We start from the raw sequence: 20,200 nt of genomic DNA, 5'->3' as shown, positions 1-20,200 counted from the left end.
ATTAATGGACTACATCAAATTGGCTAGCTACAGTAGCTAACAACAGATCATGTCAATATAGCTAGATACAAGCTAACTTTCAGGGAATTCACTTGGATGGCTATATTGGCTTGCCATCTATAGCGGTGATGACAGTTGTCACACTGACTACTTTACCAGGACGAGGCCTTGCCGATGTCAAGCTCTTTCCAAAAGCCTAATCTCTGATGAAGCATTTTGTTTGCTTAGCTAGCAAGCTAGCTACATGCCAAATACGCCAAATACCTGCCCTCGCATATCTGAAAATACATGATCAATTGATGTTTACTGATCACGAAAAGCAAGCAGTTACTTGCTGTATAACTGATGATAGAGCTAAAAGTGGAATAACCAGAAATGTATAGTTCTGACTATGCTCTTCATGAGGTGATGATATTGAAACCAAATAGTTGTAAATTTATTTAACAATCCCTTGAAAACGGCATACAGTTGTCAATGGTTTTAGCGGAGCGGGGGGGTCACCTTGCCACCCAGCAGTCAAATTGAACGCTCTGCGACGTATTGTGACGTTTTATTGATAACAACCTATTCACTGGGTATTACACATTCTATACCAAGCCTCTCCATACTGCTCTGATCTCCCACTGATCACAATACTGGACCAATCACTCACTAATTATTATAAACACTGAACTATCAAACATATTCACATGTAACCTTTATCTAACTAGGCAAGTCAGTTAAGAACAACTTCTTATTTACAATGACGGCCTACCGGGGAACAGTGGGTTAACTGCCTTGTTCAGGGGCAGAACGACAGATTTTTTTCCTCGTCAGCTCAGGGATTCGATCCAGCAACCTTTCGGTTACTGGCCCAACACTCTAACCACTAGGCTACCTGCCGCCCCGCTCACATGCTGTGAGGTAGAAAATAATGTAGGTAGAAACACAGCTAGTTACCAGGTCAGACATTGATGGTAAACCCACATTACAACCCACTACCTTAATAATTGAGACCAGGTGGTTATGGTTTACATCTTGAAATAACAGTGTTTCATTTCATTTAGAAAACTGTGTTTAAACACGTGCAGACATAGCAACTTTCGAACAAGTTATGTAATGATTCTGAAACCTATTACTTTGCCGCTTACACACACCCTAAATTTATAGACACATAAAAAAACACAAAAAAAAAACATTTACTTGCCATTTGAATTGAATGTATTTTAAAGGCCCACTCCACTTTGGTCTTCCTAAACATATGGAACAAGCTAGTAAAAAGAGAGAAATGCACTTAAAGGTCAATGTTAAGAATATATCACATAACATCTGTTTGATCCCGGCCCAAGTATTTTCACAAGGATTCTTACGCTCTATCCCTGTGTGAATCATGGACACTGACCTTCAACATTCCACATGTCCCATCTTCCCATTCATCCATGGGCACAGATCATGCTGGGCAAATATCATAAACGTGAGGATTTTAGGATTGAGGTGAGGCTGCCAACATCTTTAACCAACAAGGGAAAAGAAAGAAATGCATCTGAAATCATAGGCTAGTTTAACCTACCACCTAATCCACCAATGGAATACGGTAATACTACCTACAGGGTACAGGTCTGGGAAGACTGAGTAGAGCGATGTTACATATAAAATGAATGAAAGGATTCTCAATGTCCTCTAGGGGAGCTGAGCGACAGGTATCAGTCAAAGCCTATTGTGACAGAACCATTGACAGTTCGACACATTCAACACAGCTCACAGCCAAGACTATCTATCTTCAGTCTATAGACAAGAAAAACATTCTAAACAAGAATAAAGATTTGTTGTTGTACCTCAGGACTCAAACGATATGTGGACTGAGGGGATCTCATCAGAGTGGAGAATAAGAAGGCCTCTGGTGTCAGTAAGATGCTGCCTCCAGTTCAAACACCCTGGCTGAGGGAGCAGATCAGATAGGGGCCGGGGCCTGGGCAGGGCAGGGCATGACCTGCAGCTGAACTGGCCTCTGCTCTGCAGCAGAGACAACAGCCACTCTAAACACATCAATCTTATTCCCCCTGATAAATAACTAAACAAGGCAAACAGAGACAGATCAGTCAAGATCAGTCAACAGCTAACACAGAGACAGTGACAGAGACGGATAGAAAGATGGAGAGAGACATAAAGAGATAGACATAGAGAGAAAGAGAGAGACAGAGATAGACAGAGAGAGAGAGAGAGAGATAGAGAGACAGCAAGCACAAGAGAGAGTAGGGGAGGCAGGCTGGCGGGGATAGAGTGAGAGGGCACAGCAACAGGTAACATGGGAGAGTGGATAAATATCACACAGCAGCCTGAGCCAAGCACCATGGAAGGTTGAGTATTGTAAGGCTGTGAAAGCTGGGCCTTTTTGCCGAGCTGTGACATTTGTTTCTTATTGTCTAAGTGGCAGTTAAAAGCGTCTCCCTGCGAGGGCCCCTCGGCTCTGTGCTGGGCTGCTTTAGCAGGGAGGTAACCATATTAGGACGTGTACGGTAAAGTCAACAATAACATAGTTGCAATGAGATGGAAATTTTTCAACTAATGGTGTTTGTCAGTCCTGTTTTCAGGGCTCTGTACGGCCCTGTACTTTTTCTCCTAGGCCAGGGAGACTTTGTCTATGAAAACAATGTAAGAGCCAAGACTGAAACCGGTGCAAAAGCCCAGTAAATAAATATTTGTTTAAAAATGCCTGAATTTCTTGTTGGATTGCATTAAATAAACTCCAATTTTGAATGAAAAAGCTTCCCACTCCCCCTCAAAAAAGTGTTCCGCTTCGTGTGCGTCGTTTAACTGTCTAATTTTAATTCAACATTTTAAATATTTTAACATTCTAATTTATTTGCCAATCCAACAAGGGGAACAAGAGGAGAACCTAATTGGCAACGATGTATGACGTGAATTAGAGCAGTTTGGCAAACTTGCAGCTGAATAAACTAAAAAGGATATTATTTGATATGTTTGGGTCAGAGGGTTCCATTTCTCACTAATCTAAACAGCACGGAGAGCTATTTGAATGTAATATAACACTCATACTACTTTGTTTCAGTGGTCACTTGTTCTCCTCTCCTTTCACTCCCTGTCATGGTTCTGGTTATCTTCTCAAGGTTAAACATAAGGCATGGCTACATCCTCAATCCATTAATGGTTACCCACTGCTACCTCAACAGGGGCCAAGTTACTCTAGTGTTAAACTGTACAAATCTAACTCCCCTTAATACAACTCATTGGTTGTAACCAACACCCAAACCCAGCCAACCCAAGTCTTGCGTCTTAGACTCATGGGCCTTTCTAAGACATTGCGGCTGTTGAAAGAGTCTAGACAACCCTAGCCTAACAGTCCACCAAGCCCTAGCAACCAAAAGGTAACATTAACTAGAACGCCATACATTGAGCGCCCCCCCACCCAAAAAATACTTATTCCATGTGTCAACTTTATTTGTTTAGTTATCTCTCCCTCCATACTCACGCTCTCTAGCAGCCTTCCCAGTCCTCTTAATCTCACACCGAAAATGCAAGCTGTTTATTTACATAACTCTAAAGCCATTCCATTAAGTAGCCACACCAGGTGCTTTATCCGTAAAAGGGATTTGTTTTCTCAAATAAATGGAGAGCCCGAAGGACTGCCAAAGTGATATTGACCATGAAGTGAATTCAGCAATGTCAAAAATGTCCAAATAAGAACCAAGATTATCAACTCAACATAGGCACTTTTTGAAATTTCCTTCGCTACATAGTTATTATTTTCTCTGCACTCCGTTCCCATAAAACTAAGCCTGATTGCAAAGCCCAGAAATAGCTCCCAAATAACTCCCAAAATTCTCCATAGTATGCGTAGAACAAGTCAGAAAATATGAATTTGATATAACTGGGAAAAAGTAGCAGCTTTAATCAGACCTCTCAATGGCTGTATCTATATCAGAGGACACACCATTTCTTTAATGTGGTAATATCAATATGGGTGTTACTGGCCTTGACCCTCTCAAAAAGTTATAGGTAATACTTTTTCTGAACATTTAAGTCTTAAAATCAATCAAACTGATTCATTCAATTTCAAATTTTTCGAGGTGGAAAGAGCAGGCCAAAGTCTTTTGGAGATTTTACATTCACTTTTGTGATTTTCTTTTAGTTGCCCTGTGAAACTACTCATCTGCGGGTGGAATTTGCTTACTACTGTTGCCGCAGTTAATTTCACACAAAGTGTCACGTTACACGTCTGCACCTGATAGCAGCCTGACATCATAAAAGGTCTTCAATCTCCCAGAAAGAGCTGATTTTATACACCTATCAATATGTCCCAAACCACAAAAATAAACAAATATGTCTGTGTGCTGCTGATAGAAAAATAGATTGAAACTTGCCAAACATTTCCCCCTAAAAAGGTATTTCTTTTAAGTAGCTTCAAGATAACACATCTATGATAACACGATCAGTACAATTCTTTCTACTTTACAAGAGAAGATAAGTGCAGGAGACGCAAGAGAAAATAATACTGCTCTATTCACTATGACATGCTGTATTCTGAATACAGCATACATTTACCAGTGCAACCCGTTTAGCTAGACAAAAATGAGCTTGAATATCTCCCAGAGTCCATTCTGATAAGAGCTGCTGTGCTGTGACTGGGGATAGAGAGAAGACAGAGGGCAGGTGGGTGTTTAGTAGGCTCTGGTATATCCTGTAATCTAGATAAACAGGTCAATATAAAACCCAGTGTTGCTTTTTATGTTAGTCTCCATTGTAATGTTTTTGTACCCATCATGATAACAATTCATTTTCTTACAGCTAGACAGCCGACTAGAGAAGCCTCGCAGCTATTTTGCCTGTCACCGTTTTTAACTACTGTACTGCAGCCAAGCACTGAGAGAGTAGATTACAGTAGTTAGAGAGCATGAAAAACACAGTGACAAAACTGCTTGTGGCAGAAACGTTTAACTTTCTTGTTAGCAATCTCCCCCATGTGGCACTTTAGCAACAGCAAGTTGTTTATTATGTTCGGAGCACGGCAAAAGCGATTAAAGGAACTCTTAAGAATCAAAGTGTTATAAATGCATGGAAACACAGCCAGCTGTAAATGCCACAGAATTAGAAGCTTACCAACCCTATAATACATGGCAATTTTTTCAGCTTGATGCTGATATAAAGAAATGAAATGACTTTTTAAAGTAAGCAATACATACAGTCAAGAGAACTACTATGTGAGCTTTCTTCTTCCCAACATGCAACATTCCACATGCGACCTTTCTTTGGTAAGACTCATGAATTGTCTTGTTTATCCTTAATACTCCTATAAAAAGCAGCAGATTAGAAAAGTAACTTGATCTTCAGAGGCATTCAAATCCACAGCAGCGTGGCGAGTAATGCAAGCTGCCAACTGTTTGTGTGACATGTTCTTCAAATGAAGCTCAAACAGAAACAAGAACATTTCAAAAGGCATCTAAACAGAAACATACACTGATCTTCTGAGGGAGAACTTCATCTTGTAATAGGGCATCTTCGTCTGTTGACTTCAGCACCACCAACACATGGAAATAGGCAGAGAAACTAAGACCTGCATGAAGCATGCTCTGAACCTGAACACCATACAGCATAGTGATAACTGAACTATCTGGTCCAGAGTCATCCTTACTATTATCATCCCCTTTGTCAGACTGCTTAAATTCCTAATCCCGAAACAAATAAAGAAATGACAAGCATGTGCAGACATACATACATGAGCACTGACAAATACACACACACAAACACACACACACAAAGCATACTGTTTCTCATCCCCAAAATAATAAGAGTATCTTTTCCGCTTTCAACTACATTGCACTTCAAAACGGCTTTAAAGACCGAAGCATGTTAATCCTATAAACTGCCACAAAATCGCATTGGAAAGTTGTGTCAATAATTAGGCTGATTTTGGCACATTAACATGAATTACTAAATCATTTGAAAGATTTCAGTCCTGATCTTACATCTGGAGAAAGCAGTTGTGCTGTGGGCCTGGAGAGGACCTGCTTCAGAACACTGAGCAGAGAATGCAGTCAAGATAAATACCAGGCAGGGTGTTTTGTTTTTTCCCCCTTTGGTCCGAGGACCTCGGTTTTCCAAATGGAGAAGTGATTGGCTGAACTCGATCAGATAGGGGTATATGGCTGTTTAGCACACTGGGGTGATAGCAGAGGAGGCTGGTGGGAGGAGGTATAGGAGGACGGGCTCATTGCAATGGCTGGAGTGGAATCAATGGAGTCAAACATGTGGTTTCCAAATGTTTGATGTGTCTGATACCATTCCATTAATTCCATTCCAGTCTTTACAGTGAGCCTGTCTTCCTATGGCTCCTCCCACTAGCCTCCTCAGGGAGCAGGCAAGGCAAACACAACACCCACTCCTCCTCTGATAGTGAGAAACGCACAACCTTATTCAAATACTAAAATTAAAGAGTTATGTCATGTGTATGGGGTCAATTTCATGCCTTTAGAATTGAATTCAAAGTCAAATAAATCGTAAATATGAAAAAGAAAGTTTCAAATGTAAAAATTATATTTTCGAGGAAACGTGAAATAATGGATGTTGAGATCAAACAACAAAATAATTGAAAGCAAACATTTTTGAATTGTAAACATAAAGAATGATATCAAAAGCAAAAAAAATAAAAGTGTGAGCAAAACTTTTCCAACAATCAACCCTATTGAATCAATTTAGCCTACACTCTTGCCTGCAGTTACTACATTTGGTTAGGTTACTCTGAACTTTGCTTTCGTCTTGTTTCTTTGCTTACGCTTTTGGCACCCCAAAAATTGTGATGGTGGGGTTTAGAGGGAGGCGTAGATAATGCGACTCCATTGGTCCACAAGTTTTGGAGTGACGGTTCATCCTAAACCAATCAATGAGCAGGATAGACAGGGGAGGGTAGCTTTTTTTCGATTCTATTTCTACCCATTTAACTAATATGTTTACCTATCTAGTTACATGGTTTGTCATGAAATGTATTAGATAGTTACGCTTCTAATATCCGTTCATTATTGACCCGTGACAATTCTGAGGTACGTTAGCTTAGTTGGCTGGCTTAATAGCTAGCCAAATGGAATGAAATGCAAGACTGCATGCCTGTAGCTAGTCACTTCCAGCCGTAGTGAAAGGTTTTATCATATGTTTTTATTAAACCAAGTGCTTGTCACATTCGAATAGGCCATTGTGATTTTAATCCCATGACGAATGTCTCCAGTTAACTAGCTAGCTACTGTCCATCCTTGTATTTAGACCAGGAATTTGTTTATCCACCATGACACGATGACACTCTTACACGAGTCCTCTGGATTACATACAGTGGGGAGAACAAGTATTTGATACACTGCCGATATTGCAGATTTTCCTACTTACAAAGCATGTAGAGGTCTGTAATTTTTTATCATAGGTACACTTCAACTGTGAGAGTCAGAATCTAAAACAAAAATCCAGAAAATCACATTGTATGATTTTTAAGTAATTAATTTGCATATTATTGCATGACATAAGTATTTGATACATCAGAAAAGCAGAGCTTAGTATTTGGTACAGAAACCTTTGTTTGCAATTACAGAGATCTTACGTTTCCTGTAGTTCTTGACCAGGTTTGCACACACTGCAGCAGGGATTTTGGCCCACTCCTCCATACAGACCTTCTCCAGATCCTTCAGGTTTCGTGGCTGTCGCTGGGCAATACGGACTTTTAGCTCCCTCCAAAGATTTTCTATTGGGTTCAGGTCTGGAGACTGGCTAGGCCACTCCAGGACCTTGAGATGCTTCTTACGGAGCCCCTCCTTAGTTGCCCTGGCTGTGTGTTTCGGGTCGTTGTCATGCTGGAAGACCCAGCCACAACCCATCTTCAATGCTCTTACTGAGGGAAGGAGGTTGTTGGCCAAGATCTCGCGATACATGGCCCCATCCATCCTCCCCTCAATACGGTGCAGTCGTCCTGTCCCCTTTGCAGAAAAGCATCCCCAAAGAATGATGTTTCCACCTCCATGCTTCACGGTTGGGATGGTGTTCTTGGGGTTGTACTCATCCTTCTTCTTCCTCCAAACACTGCGAGTGGAGTTTTGACCAAAAAGCTCTATTTTTGTCTCATCAGACCACATGACCTTCTCCCATTCCTCCTCTGGATCATCCAGATGGTCATTGGCTAACTTCAGACGGGCCTGGACATGCGCTGGCTTGAGCAGGGGGACCTTGCGTGCGCTGCAGTATTTTAATCCATGACGGCGTAGTGTGTTACAAATGGTTTTCTTTGAGACTGTGGTCCCATCTCTCTTCAGGTTATTGACCAGGTCCTGCCGTGTAGTTCTGGGCTGATCCCTCACCTTCCTCATGATCATTGATGCCCCACGAGGTGAGATCTTGCAGACCAAGGGTGATTGACCGTCATCTTGAACTTCTTCCATTTTCTAATAATTGCGCCAACAGTTGTTGCCTTCTCACCAAGCTGCTTACCTATTGTCTTGTAGCCCATCCCAGCCTTGTGCAGGTCTACAATTTTATCCCTGATGTCCTTACACAGCTCTCTGGTCTTGGCCATTGTGGAGAGGTTGGAGTCTGTTTGATTGAGTGTGTGGACAGGTGTCTTCTATACAGGTAACGAGTTCAAACAGGTGCAGTTAATACAGGTAATGAGTGGAGAACAGGAGGGCTTCTTAAAGAAAAACTAACAGGTCTGTGAGAGCCGGAATTCTTACTGGTTGGTAGGTGATCAAATACTTATGTCATGCAATAAAATGCAAATTAATTACTTAAAAATCATACAATATGTTTTTCTGGATTTTTGTTTTAGATTCCGTCTCTCACAGTTGAAGTGTAACTATTATAAAAATGACAGACCTCTACATGCTTTTTAAGTAGGAAAACCTGCAAAATCGGCAGTGTATCAAATACTTGTTCTCCCCACTGTATGTAACTTACTGTCGCTAGCTGTTTATCTAGCTGGAGACATTCATTGTGAGATTGAAATCACATTACTGTCACGGCCGTCAAAAGGAGGAGACCAAGGCGCAGCGTGGTATGCGTACATTCTTCTTTAATATAAGAATGAACACTGAACAAAACGAACAAAATAACAAAACGAACCGTGAAGCTATACAAATGAGTGCTGACAGGCAACTACATATAGACAAGAACCCACAAATACCCAAGGGAAAATGGCTACCTAAATATGATCCCCAATCAGAGACAACGATAAACAGCTGCCTCTGACTGGGAACCATATCAGGCCACCATAAACCTACACATCACCTAGATGTACAACAACCCTTGACATACAAAAACCCTAGACAATACAAAACTAACGTACCCACCCTAGTCACACCCTGACCTAACCAAAATATAAAGAAAACATAGATAACTAAGGTCAGGGTGTGACAATTACGCCCTTTACGGACAGATTAATTACTTGGTTTATGGAAAGCATACAGTCAAACAGTCATACATAATTTGTTCTTATTTTAAATTAGAGTGTTGCTCTAGATTAAAAATGATTTGCTTGCATGTTCTGGGGTTTTGCTTTTGATATCATTATTTGTGTTTACAATTTTACAGATTTAGCTTTAGATCTCAACATCCATTAATTCACTTTTTCTCAAAAATATTCTACTTTATTTTTCATGCTTACGATTTATTTCATTTTTAATTCAATACTTAAGGCGTGAAATTGACTCTATACATGTGGAGTCCCTCTGAACCTAACACAGGAACATATTCGATTGTTGGTGAACCTATTTCCCATCCAAATAATTTATTTGTCTCTCAATTTCCACAAATACAATAAGACTTCAAGCTAATTGTCACAACTTTGCTACACACTGTGGGACTTACAGTTAAGACCACTGAATTCTATGTAGTGTTGGCCTATGGCGGTTAGTCACAACATAATATTATGGAAGTAGTTTGGCATCTCCCTGTTAACAGTCTATAGGACTAAACCTGGGTTTGTGCCCCTCCCTTTAGCTGTGAGCTGAAGGGCTGGGATGGTAAAACCCATCACTGTCTGTTGGGCTGTGAGAGACAGAACACAGACACGGTGCTCCTCTGAAGCCCAGAGCTCCTGATGTGTTAACAACTCCACCTCGCCCCACTGGATCAATCCAGCCTACCTGCTCACATCCTGGGGCCACAACACGTTGAGATTAGAGGTCGACCGATTATGATTTTTCAACGCCGATACCGATACCGATTATTGGAGGACCAAAAAACCGATACCGATTATTCGGACGATTTTTTAAATTTATTTGTAATAATGACAATTACAACAATACTGAATGAACACTTATTTTAACTTAATATAATACATCAATAAAATCAATTTAGCCTCAAATAAATAATGAAACATGTTCAATTTGGTTTAAATAATGCAAAAACAAAGTGTTGGAGAAGAAAGTAAAAGTGCAATATGTGCCATGTAAGAAAGCTAACGTTTAAGTTCCTTGCTCAGAACATGAGAACATATGAAAGCTGGTGGTTCCTTTTAACATGAGTCTTCAATATTCCCAGGTAAGAAGTTTTAGGTTGTAGTTATTATAGGAATTATAGGACTATTTCTCTCTATACCATTTGTATTTCATATACCTTTGACTATTGGTTGTTCTTATAGGCACTTTAGTATTGCCAGTGTAACAGTATAGCTTCTGTCCCTCTCCTCGCTCCTACCTGGTCTCGAACGAGGAACACGTCGACAACAGCCACCCTCGAAGCAGCGTTACCCATACAGAGCAAGGGGATCAACTACTCCAAGTCTCAGAGTGAGTGACGTTTGAAACACTATTAGCGTGCACCCCGCTAACTAGCTAGCCATTTCACATCGGTTAAACCAGCCTAATCTCGGGAGTTGATAGGCTTGAAGTCATAAACAGCAAAGCTGCTGGCAAAACGCACAAAAGTGCTGTTTGAATGAATGCTTACGAGCCTGCTGGTGCCTACCATCGCTCAGTCAGACTGCTCTATCAAATCATAGACTTAATTATAACACACAGAAATACGAGCCATTAATATGGTCGAATCCGGAAACTATCATCTCGAAAACAAAACATTTATTCTTTCAGTGAAATACGGAACCGTTCCGTATTTTATCTAACGGGTGGCATCCATAAGTCTAAATATTCCTGTTACATTGCACAACCTTCAATGTTATGTCATAATTACGTAAAATTCTGGCAAATTAGTTCGCAACGAGCCAGGCGGCCCAAACTGTTGCATATACCCTGACTCTGCGTGCAATTAACGCAAGAGAAGTGACACAATTTCACCTGGTTAATATTGCCTGCTAACCTGGATTTCTTTTAGCTAAATATGCAGGTTTAAAAATACATACTTCTGTGTATTGATTTTAAGAAAGGCATTGATGTTTATGGTTAGGTACAGTCGTGCAACGGTTGTGCTTTTTTCGCAAATGTGCTTTTGTTATATCATCCCCAGTTTGGCGAAGTTGGCTGTCTTTGTTAGGAAGAAATAGTCTTCACACAGTTCGCAACGAGCCAGGCGGCCCAAACTGCTGCATATACCCTGACTATGTTGCAAGAGAAGTGACACAAAGAAATTCATGTTAGCAGGCAATATTAACTAAATATGCAGGTTTAAAAATATATACTTGTGTATTGATTCTAAGAAAGGCATTGATGTTTATGGTTAGGTACCTTTTTCGCGAATGCGCACCGCATAAATTATATGCAACGCAGGACACGCTAGATAAACTAGTAATATCATCAACCATGTGTAGTTAACTAGTGATTATGATTGATTGATTGATTGATTTTTTTATAAGATAAGTTTAATGCTAGCTAGCAACTTACCTTGGCTTCTTACTGCATTCGCATAACAGGCAGGCTCCTCGTGGAGTGCAATAAGAGGCAGGTGGTTAGAGCGTTGGACTACTTAACCATAAGGTTGCAAGATTGAATCCCCGAGCTGACAAGGTAAAAATCTGTCGTTCTGCCCCTGAACAAGGCAGTTAACTTCTCTGGGATAGGTGGCGGTATTTTCACGTCCGGATGAAAAGCATGTCCAAAGTAAACTGTCTGCTACTCAGGCCCAGAAGCTAAGATATGCATATAACTGAATCATGTCTGTGAGTATAACAGAACTTATTTGGCAGGCGAAACCCCGAGGACAAACCATTCAGAATGATAATTTTTTTGAGGTCACTCTCTTTTCAATGAGATTTCATTGGGAATCCAGATTTCTAAGGGACCTTCCTGCAGTTCCTATCGCTTCCACTGGATGTCAACAGTCTTTAGAAATTGGTTGAGGTTTTTCCTTTGAGAAATGAAGAAGTAGCACTGTTCAGAATGAGGGTAGAGAGAAGTGTACTCTTTGTTAGAGGCGCGTGACCTGAAAGCGCGCTACAATTTGTTTTCCTCCGGTATTGAACACAGATCATCCCGTTTTAAATGTTATCGATTATTTACGTTAAAAATACCTAAAGTTGTATTACAAAAGTAGTTTGAAATGTTTGGACAAAGCTTACAGGTAATTTATGAGATATTTTGTAGTCACGTTGCGCGAGTTGGAACCGTTTTTTTTCTGGATCAAACGCGCCAAATAAATGGACATTGTGGATATATATCGACGGAATTAATCGAACAAAAGGACCATTTGTGATGTTTATGGGACATATTGGGGTGCCAACAGAAGAAGCTCGTCAAAGGTAAGGCATGAATTATATCTTTATTTCTGCGTTTTGTGTTGCGCCTGGAGGGTTGAAATAGGATTGTCTGTGTTTGTTTGCTGGGGTGCTATCCTCAGATAATAGCATCGTTTGCTTTCGCCGTAAAGCCTTTTTGAAATCTGACACATTGGCTGGATTCACAACAAGTGTAGCTTTAATTTGGTGTATTGCATGTGTGATTTCATGAAAGTTAAATTTTTATAGTAATTTATTTGAATTTGGCGCTCTGCATTTTCACTGGACGTTGGCCGGTGGGACGCTAGCGTCCCACATGTCCCAGAGAGTTTAACCCACCGTTCTTAGGCCGTCATTGAAAATAAGAATGTGTTCTTAACTGACTTGCCTAGTTAAATAAAAGAGTAAAAAAAACAAACATCCAAATCGGTGTCTAAAAATACCGATTTCCGATTGTTATGAAAACTTGAAATCGGCCCTAATTAAATCGGCCATTCCGATTAATCGGTCGACCTCTAGTTGAGATATTGACAGGGTTGTGAGGAGCATACACATCACACTGATCCACCAAGAGATCCATGAAATGGAAGCAAACAAGGTGAGCTTTCAAAGGTACACAAGGTCACCTGGCTAAATAATCAGTAGATATGTAACCATGTATTAATCTACTCTTTCTCATAAGGAACTGTGATACACTATATCATGACTGAGAGACAGTACTGAGGGGAAACATAGAAATGCCATGCCAATAACTGCTTTTAGGTAAAATGCCCTAACTACTCAGATATGTACCAACCTATATTTGCACTCTAAGATATACAGTATATCTGATCTCTCTACATGCAAAAGTCTACTACACACTACAGACCTGATCTTCTGCTTACATAACAAACTGTACTGTATAACATCAACTAAAATAAGTCATGCATAGATTCATCATAGCATGATCATGATGAGAAATGTCAACACTTAGTCACCATGTAGATTTTCAAATGTTTGACAGTGAACCTTCAGAGCAAGGTTTTTGTTTCACCAAATGTACAAACAAGGCAACCAGACTGCAGCAGTTATTTATTAAGCCAATCTGATACAACATTCACCCTCAACATTGAGTTTGAAATCTAATGAATAATTGTGTGTTTACCTTCTAGAAGGACTTGCTTGTTTAAAGCAATCTTCAGTTCCAGCGTAGTGACTTCAGCCTCCTTGCCCTGAAGACAGAGGACATGGGAATTAGAGGTTGTTATTGAATAATCACTGCCACTAACTACCGCATTTGTCATCAGCAATCACCACAAATAAAATGGCTGAAAGATAAACAGACAAAATCAATGTTTATTAATACAGTTTGCTGTATGAGGCCACTCAACTGCTTATTGCTAATGATCAGGATTGATCACAATTACAGAAATAACAGGTATAACACTTTTCCTGGGTAATTATAAAGAAGTAGAATGTTTTGTTTTTCCATCCAGCTGTTTTTGTTTGTCTTTCCTTTTAATGGTGTCATAAATCTTCAGACTCTTCTCAGAGTGGTTGTAGATGTATAGAGTCTACCTTCTGTGTAACCATCAGCATCAAACAGAGGGCTACAAGTCACACGTAGCTATCCTAGTCTCGTTGTCTACCGCATCTGTACATTTCCATCTGGTTGATACCGTAAGTACAGTCGTTCACTATACTGTAGCTGTGGAGGACAATAAAGCGAACAATGAGGCTGTTAAATGAAAATGAACCATTTATTTGCAAGAATTTTTTTTTATATCCCTTGCCGTTGTCAAAGATGACTCCACCTGGTGGAAGAGCACACCTGTCTTATGCTTACTGGAATAATAGAACATTCTGGAGGGCACTAGCTGTTCAGCATGCACTGTGCACTCTATACTGAGCACTCAACCCCCCAAAAAAGAAATACAATCGTATTTTTATGGTAAACTGAAAAGTGACTATGGGCAATATCTCAGAAGCATTTGAATAAAAGCATTAAAGCATATCCAAATATGAAAAAAAATCCAACTCTCTGACACTGTTCCTTTGTGAAGTTTACATTTGGCAGTCAAAGCTGTGGCCAGGCATTTGTGCAGGTCTAAAGTGTTTATCTAAAAATGAACTATTCTTACACAACTCTCTTATTATTCTGATTCATTACACTTAAATTAACATATCATCAATGACATCGTAAATCAATGGCCAAGTGGTGACAAATGACAGATATTTTCAGTTTCAAACTACTAAACATCATTAATCCCTATCACCTGAAAAGGCCCAGGGAACTAAATGAGTTTACCCAATGCATAACATCCATTTAGATAAATGTTCCATCACTTTAATGATAGAAAATGTGTATTGTGAAACAACATAACTCTGATAGCAACTGTGTCAGTGCTTTTTTCCCCCCCTCCTTCTCCGCAATATAATGCACATCTTGTAACACTTAAATAGATAATTGTGTCAATTTAAAACTGCACGCGGCTGTAATAGTAGCGTTTAGAGCGGTGGGGGTGCCGAGAGCTGAGGGTGTGGATAAACAAGCGCATGCTGCTCTGCCCAGTTGGGTTTGTGGAGCCCATCACACACTCCACCATTGAGATTTGAGGGAACAGAATAACTCCTGGTTGAGATGATTACCCACCCAGGTGGGTTATGTTACCGCTCAGCGAGAGGGCTCGGCTAAGAACATGAATCAAAACGCAACAACTTCCTAAGACAAAAGAAAGTCGAGGAGCATCTAAAAATGCGGTTGAACGGACAGCTCGGTACATGTATGTTGTGTGGGGAGGAGAAAAAGAAGGACAACAAAAGTGTTCATCATGGGAGTTCTAAGCCTTATCATATCTGTTGGGAAGACAGAGATACAGACACAGAAAGACTGCTTTGATTCAAAAGCATGTGCCAATTCTGTTCCTACAGCGTATGTTGTGTTAAATGGAGTTTGCCGTAGCAACAAATAAGCATTATCGTTATGTTCAACTACATGGACAATCTTGTTCTTGATTGTGATGCATGCATAAATACACAGTATTTCATCTCAATGGAATGTTTTTTTTCTTGGTTCAGACTATTTGAGTGGTATGACTATGTTTTTGAATGTGAACAAAGACAGAACTGTGAAGTGGAACCCCTTTGCGAGAGGAGGTCACTGCTTCAAAATATGCTCTATAATATGCTCTCATGTTCTAGGTATGTTATCAATGCTGCCTCTGGCTTTGTTGCAGGATCGCATGTTCAAAATATGAATTAATACCCCTCCACTGAAACGCACCCAATCCGAACAAAAGGCCCCACATCCACTCTGGACGGCTCTTCAGCCCTTCTAATGGACAAGCTCTCTACTCTCTTCACACCATTCTGACAGAAAAGAAGAGGCCATGAATATTTACCACAAAGTAAAGTTATTCCATTAATTACTCTGAGCATGCTTAATACGATATTTGTGGCTACTTTTGTGGCTACTTCCGTGGCGGGTCGTTAATGAACTTTCACACGTCATTACCATATTAATGGATGCCCAACTCGATGGCTGTCTGTCAATAGAACATGCCAGAGGTTCCTCACTCACTGTCCTTTCAGCCTAGCCAGCATGTTTCGATCACTTAGTGACGCTAGCTGCATCATTCTACACAGATTGGTCTATTTATCATACCATGAACTAAACACCATTATGTGAAAACATAACGTAGCATTGGATTGGTTTAACGTTGGTCTCTGTAAATGGGTGGTGGATGTATATAAAGAGCTTAGGAAGGATAATAAGAGGGTGTCCAACAGGATAGGCAGTGCAGAGTCAGTGATATCTATATTCAGGACATTAGTGTTTGTTTTTAGGGTGTGTGTACCGAAGATTTTCCTAGTCACTGGCCGTGTCCAAATACCCATACTAGCGTACTACATACTTACTCATTGTCGCATACTCTTTAGCACATACCGTTTAGTAAAAAGTATGCAGTATGCCACGGCCGCAACGCAGTAGTGGCTCCTGACTGGCTGAGTAGGTGGGGCGGGGCCGAGTGCGGGTGGATCTTTCCAAATTCAACAGACATGCATCGCATTAATTAACCAGCCTGATAACAGCTCATTTCCAATTCGATTACTTTCTCTAAACTCTGATAGAGTAGGCCTACTCAGGCTGGTTACAGGTTGACTACCACATTCAACCTAATGTAGTTATAGGCTTACTCAGGCTGGTTATAGGCAGACTATCACATTCGACCTATACCCTAGCCCATATAGCCCATCTACCATAATTAAAAAAGGACCGAAGACAGAAACAGGTCATTTGGATCCATTTCAACATATTTTGTTAGTGAAGCCAAAGTACTGTAACATATATATAAATTAAATGACATAGCCTAGTACAAATCTAAAGGCTATTGCACCAAAAAAACATTGACAGTCGGGTGCATCGTAAATTCAGAACCGCAACATAATAAAGTAAAGCATTGATCATTGGGAACAAGATCAGAATGACTGCTAAGGCTTGATCCATAAATTAAATAGTTAGTCTAGCCTTCAAAACTAAAACAATCCATGTGTTCAAATCAAAAGGCCTGATTAACATGACATCAATAACGCAGCCACATCCCAAGTCCCCGTTGCAGACACATGCAGAAATCAAAAGATGGTTAAGTATTTAGTTTAAAAGCTCTGACAAAGGCCAAAAGGACAAGAAACACTTTTCAATTAAAAAAACTGAAATTCACTTAAAAAAAACGAATAATAATAATAATAATAGACTTCTGTTTTCAAAGATGTAGCCTACAATGCAATATTCGTGATCATTTTAAGGAGAACAAAACCTACATTTGAACACCACCGCAGAAGCTTCGCTATTCGGAATCTTCCCAATTAAGTAGCCTAGTTTTGTTGTTTGGCTACTTGAAGAGAACTAGGGCCTGTCACTCGTAGCCAGCCCACCTTTTCCAACGCATTGTGGAAAACTGTGCGTCAAATTCTAATAGATGAAAAGCTGAAATGAGTATAACATCCTGGCATTTAAACCAAACTCGATTTTTGAAGATTCACATACTATAACTCATTCTATTTTCACACACTGAGAATGCGTCACGTGCGATTGCGTTCTTTATCACTATTCATTGATTTCGGTAGCGCATCCCCATATGTAACTGATCAGCTGTTGTCAAAGCCAAAATGAATATGACATCAGGACATTTAAAGTATACTCGATTGTCGCATACTACAATTTTCTTTTCTTTTTTGCATACTCAGAGCCACTGTCTGTGCTCTGAAACACAGGACAATCTAAGGCAGTGGTTCCAAACCGCGAGGGGTCATTTAAAAAATTTTTTTGTCCTGCTTTTAACTTACTCCTGAAAGTTGTAATAGTAAAATGCACAAGGTGTAATTTCGAAATTGGTAGTGCATCATCAGTTTCCCTCTTGTCATGTCAGTCATTGCAGACATTCGAAAGCTACAGTGCATTCGGAAAGTATTCAGACTCCTTGACTTTTTCCACATTTTGTTACATTACAGCTTTATTCTAAAATGGATTAATTCGGTTTTTCTCCTAATCAATCTACACACAATGCCCCATAATGACAAAGCAAAACAGTTTTTTTGAAATGCTTGCAAATTTATTACAAATAAAAAACTGAAAAATAACATTTACATAAGTATTCAGACCCTTTACTCAGTACTTTGTTGAAGCACCTTTGTCAGTGATTACAGCCTCGAGTCTTCTTGGGATTGACGCTACAAGCTTGGTACCTGTATTTGGGGAGTTTCTCACATTTGTATGAACCGACGCTGGAGATGAGAAGCAGGTAACGGAGAGTGAATATTTAATATAGCACAGACATGGAACAGGAGGGGAACAGCATCAGAACTGGATAACAAAACGACAAACGACAATTAATGCTGAAGCGGGGAACAAAGCTGGGGAACAGACAGCTACAGGGGAGGAAATAACACAGGTGATTGAGTCCAGGTGAGTGCAATGAATCACTGATGCGCGTGACGAGGGGAGCAGGTGTGCGTAATGATGGTGGCAGGAGTGCGTAATCCTGGGCAGCCTGGCGCCCTTCGAGCGCCAGGGAGGGAAAGCGGGAGCAGGCGTGACAGAAGCCCAACTCTAGGGGGCGCCACCCGGCGTCCCACCTGGGCGAGCCTGACGGGCCGGCCGAGGCATGGGCGCTGGACAAGCCGGCTGGGGTGTAGAAGCCCGTTGAACAGGCAGAGGTGTGGGAGCCTGGCGAACCGGCTGAGGCGTGGGAGCCTGACGATCCGGTTGAGACGTGAAGCTTGATGATCCCGCTGGGACGTGGGATCCTGGCGAGCTGGCTGAGATGTGGGAGCCTGATGATCCGTCTGGGGGCAAGGAAACCTCTCGAACCAGCTAGGGTGTGGAAGCCTGACGAACCAGCTGAGGCACCCCCCTGGTTTCATCGGTGGCGGCCCTGGACCCAATGTCACCACCAAGACTAAAAAGCCAGCACACCTCAATGATTCATTTGATAGCTTCAGCATTTTTTAAGAACCAACGCTGGAGATGAGAAGCAGGTACAGAGAGTGAATATTTAATATAGCACAGACATGGAACAGGATAGGAATAGCATCAGAACCAGGTAACAAAATGACAAATTAATGCTGAAGCGGGGAACAAAGCTGGGGAACAGACAGATATAAGGGAGGAAATAACACAGGTGATTGAGTCCAGGTTAGTGCAATGAATCGCTGATGCTCGTGACGAGGGGAGCAGGTGTGCATAATGATGGTGGCAGGAGTGCGTAGTGCTGGGCAGCCTGGCACCCTCGAGTGCCAGGGAGGGAAAGCGGGAGCAGGCATGACACTATTCTCCTCTGCATATCCTCCCAAGCTCTGTCAGGTTGGATGGGGAGTGTCTCTGCACAGTTATTTTCAGTTCTCTCCAAAGATGTTTGATTGGGTTCAAGTCCGGGCTCTGGCTGGGCCACTCAAAGACATTCAGAGACTTGTTCCGAAGCCACTCCTGCGTTGTCTTGGCGGTGTGCTTAGGGTTGTTGTCCTGTTGGAAGGTGAACCTTGCTCCCCAGTCTGAGGTACTAAGCGCTCTGGAGCAGGTTTTCATCAAGGATCTCTCTGTACTTTGCTCCATCATCTTTCCCTCAATTCTGACTAGTCTCCCAGTCCCTGCCACTGAAAAACAATCCCACAGTATGATGCTGCCACCACCATGCTTCACCCTAGGGATGGTGCCAGGTTTCCTCCAGACGTGACGCTTGGCATTCAGGCCAAAGAGTTCCATCCTACAAGCAGGCTGTCTTGTGCTTTTTACTGAAGAGTGGCTTCCGTCTGACCACTCAACCATAAAGGCCTGATTGTTTGAGTGCTGCAGAGATGGTTGTCCTTCTGGAAGGTTCTCCCATCACCACAGAGGAATTCTGCAGCTCTGTCAGAGTGACCGCCGGGTTATGGGTCACCTCCCTGACCAAGGCTCTTTTCCACCGATTGCGCAGTTTGGCCCCGCGGCCAGCTCTAGGAAGAGTCTTGGTGGTTCCAAACTTCTTCCATTTAAGAATGATGGCGGCCCTTGTGTTTTTGGGGAACTTCAATGCTGCAGAAATGTTTTGG

The 20,200-nt window shown here is 41.2% G+C and overlaps 1 protein-coding gene across 11 annotated transcripts in view; it reads right to left on the bottom strand.

Moving 5' to 3' along the window:
* Nucleotides 1-20,200, bottom strand: part of LOC139535567 (forkhead box protein P1-B) — a 209,267-nt gene that overhangs the window by 107,778 nt on the left and 81,289 nt on the right. For all 11 annotated transcript variants that reach the window (XM_071335094.1, XM_071335097.1, XM_071335085.1 and 8 more), the window contains one exon: nucleotides 13,779-13,845. The gene's annotated coding sequence lies outside the window, so the exon portion shown is untranslated. The remainder of the gene's footprint in view (nucleotides 1-13,778; nucleotides 13,846-20,200) is intronic.

This window comes from Salvelinus alpinus, chromosome 12, assembly GCF_045679555.1.
Source record: "Salvelinus alpinus chromosome 12, SLU_Salpinus.1, whole genome shotgun sequence".
Classification (NCBI taxonomy): Eukaryota; Metazoa; Chordata; class Actinopteri; order Salmoniformes; family Salmonidae; genus Salvelinus; species Salvelinus alpinus.
This window is presented reverse-complemented; position numbering and strand designations above follow the sequence as displayed.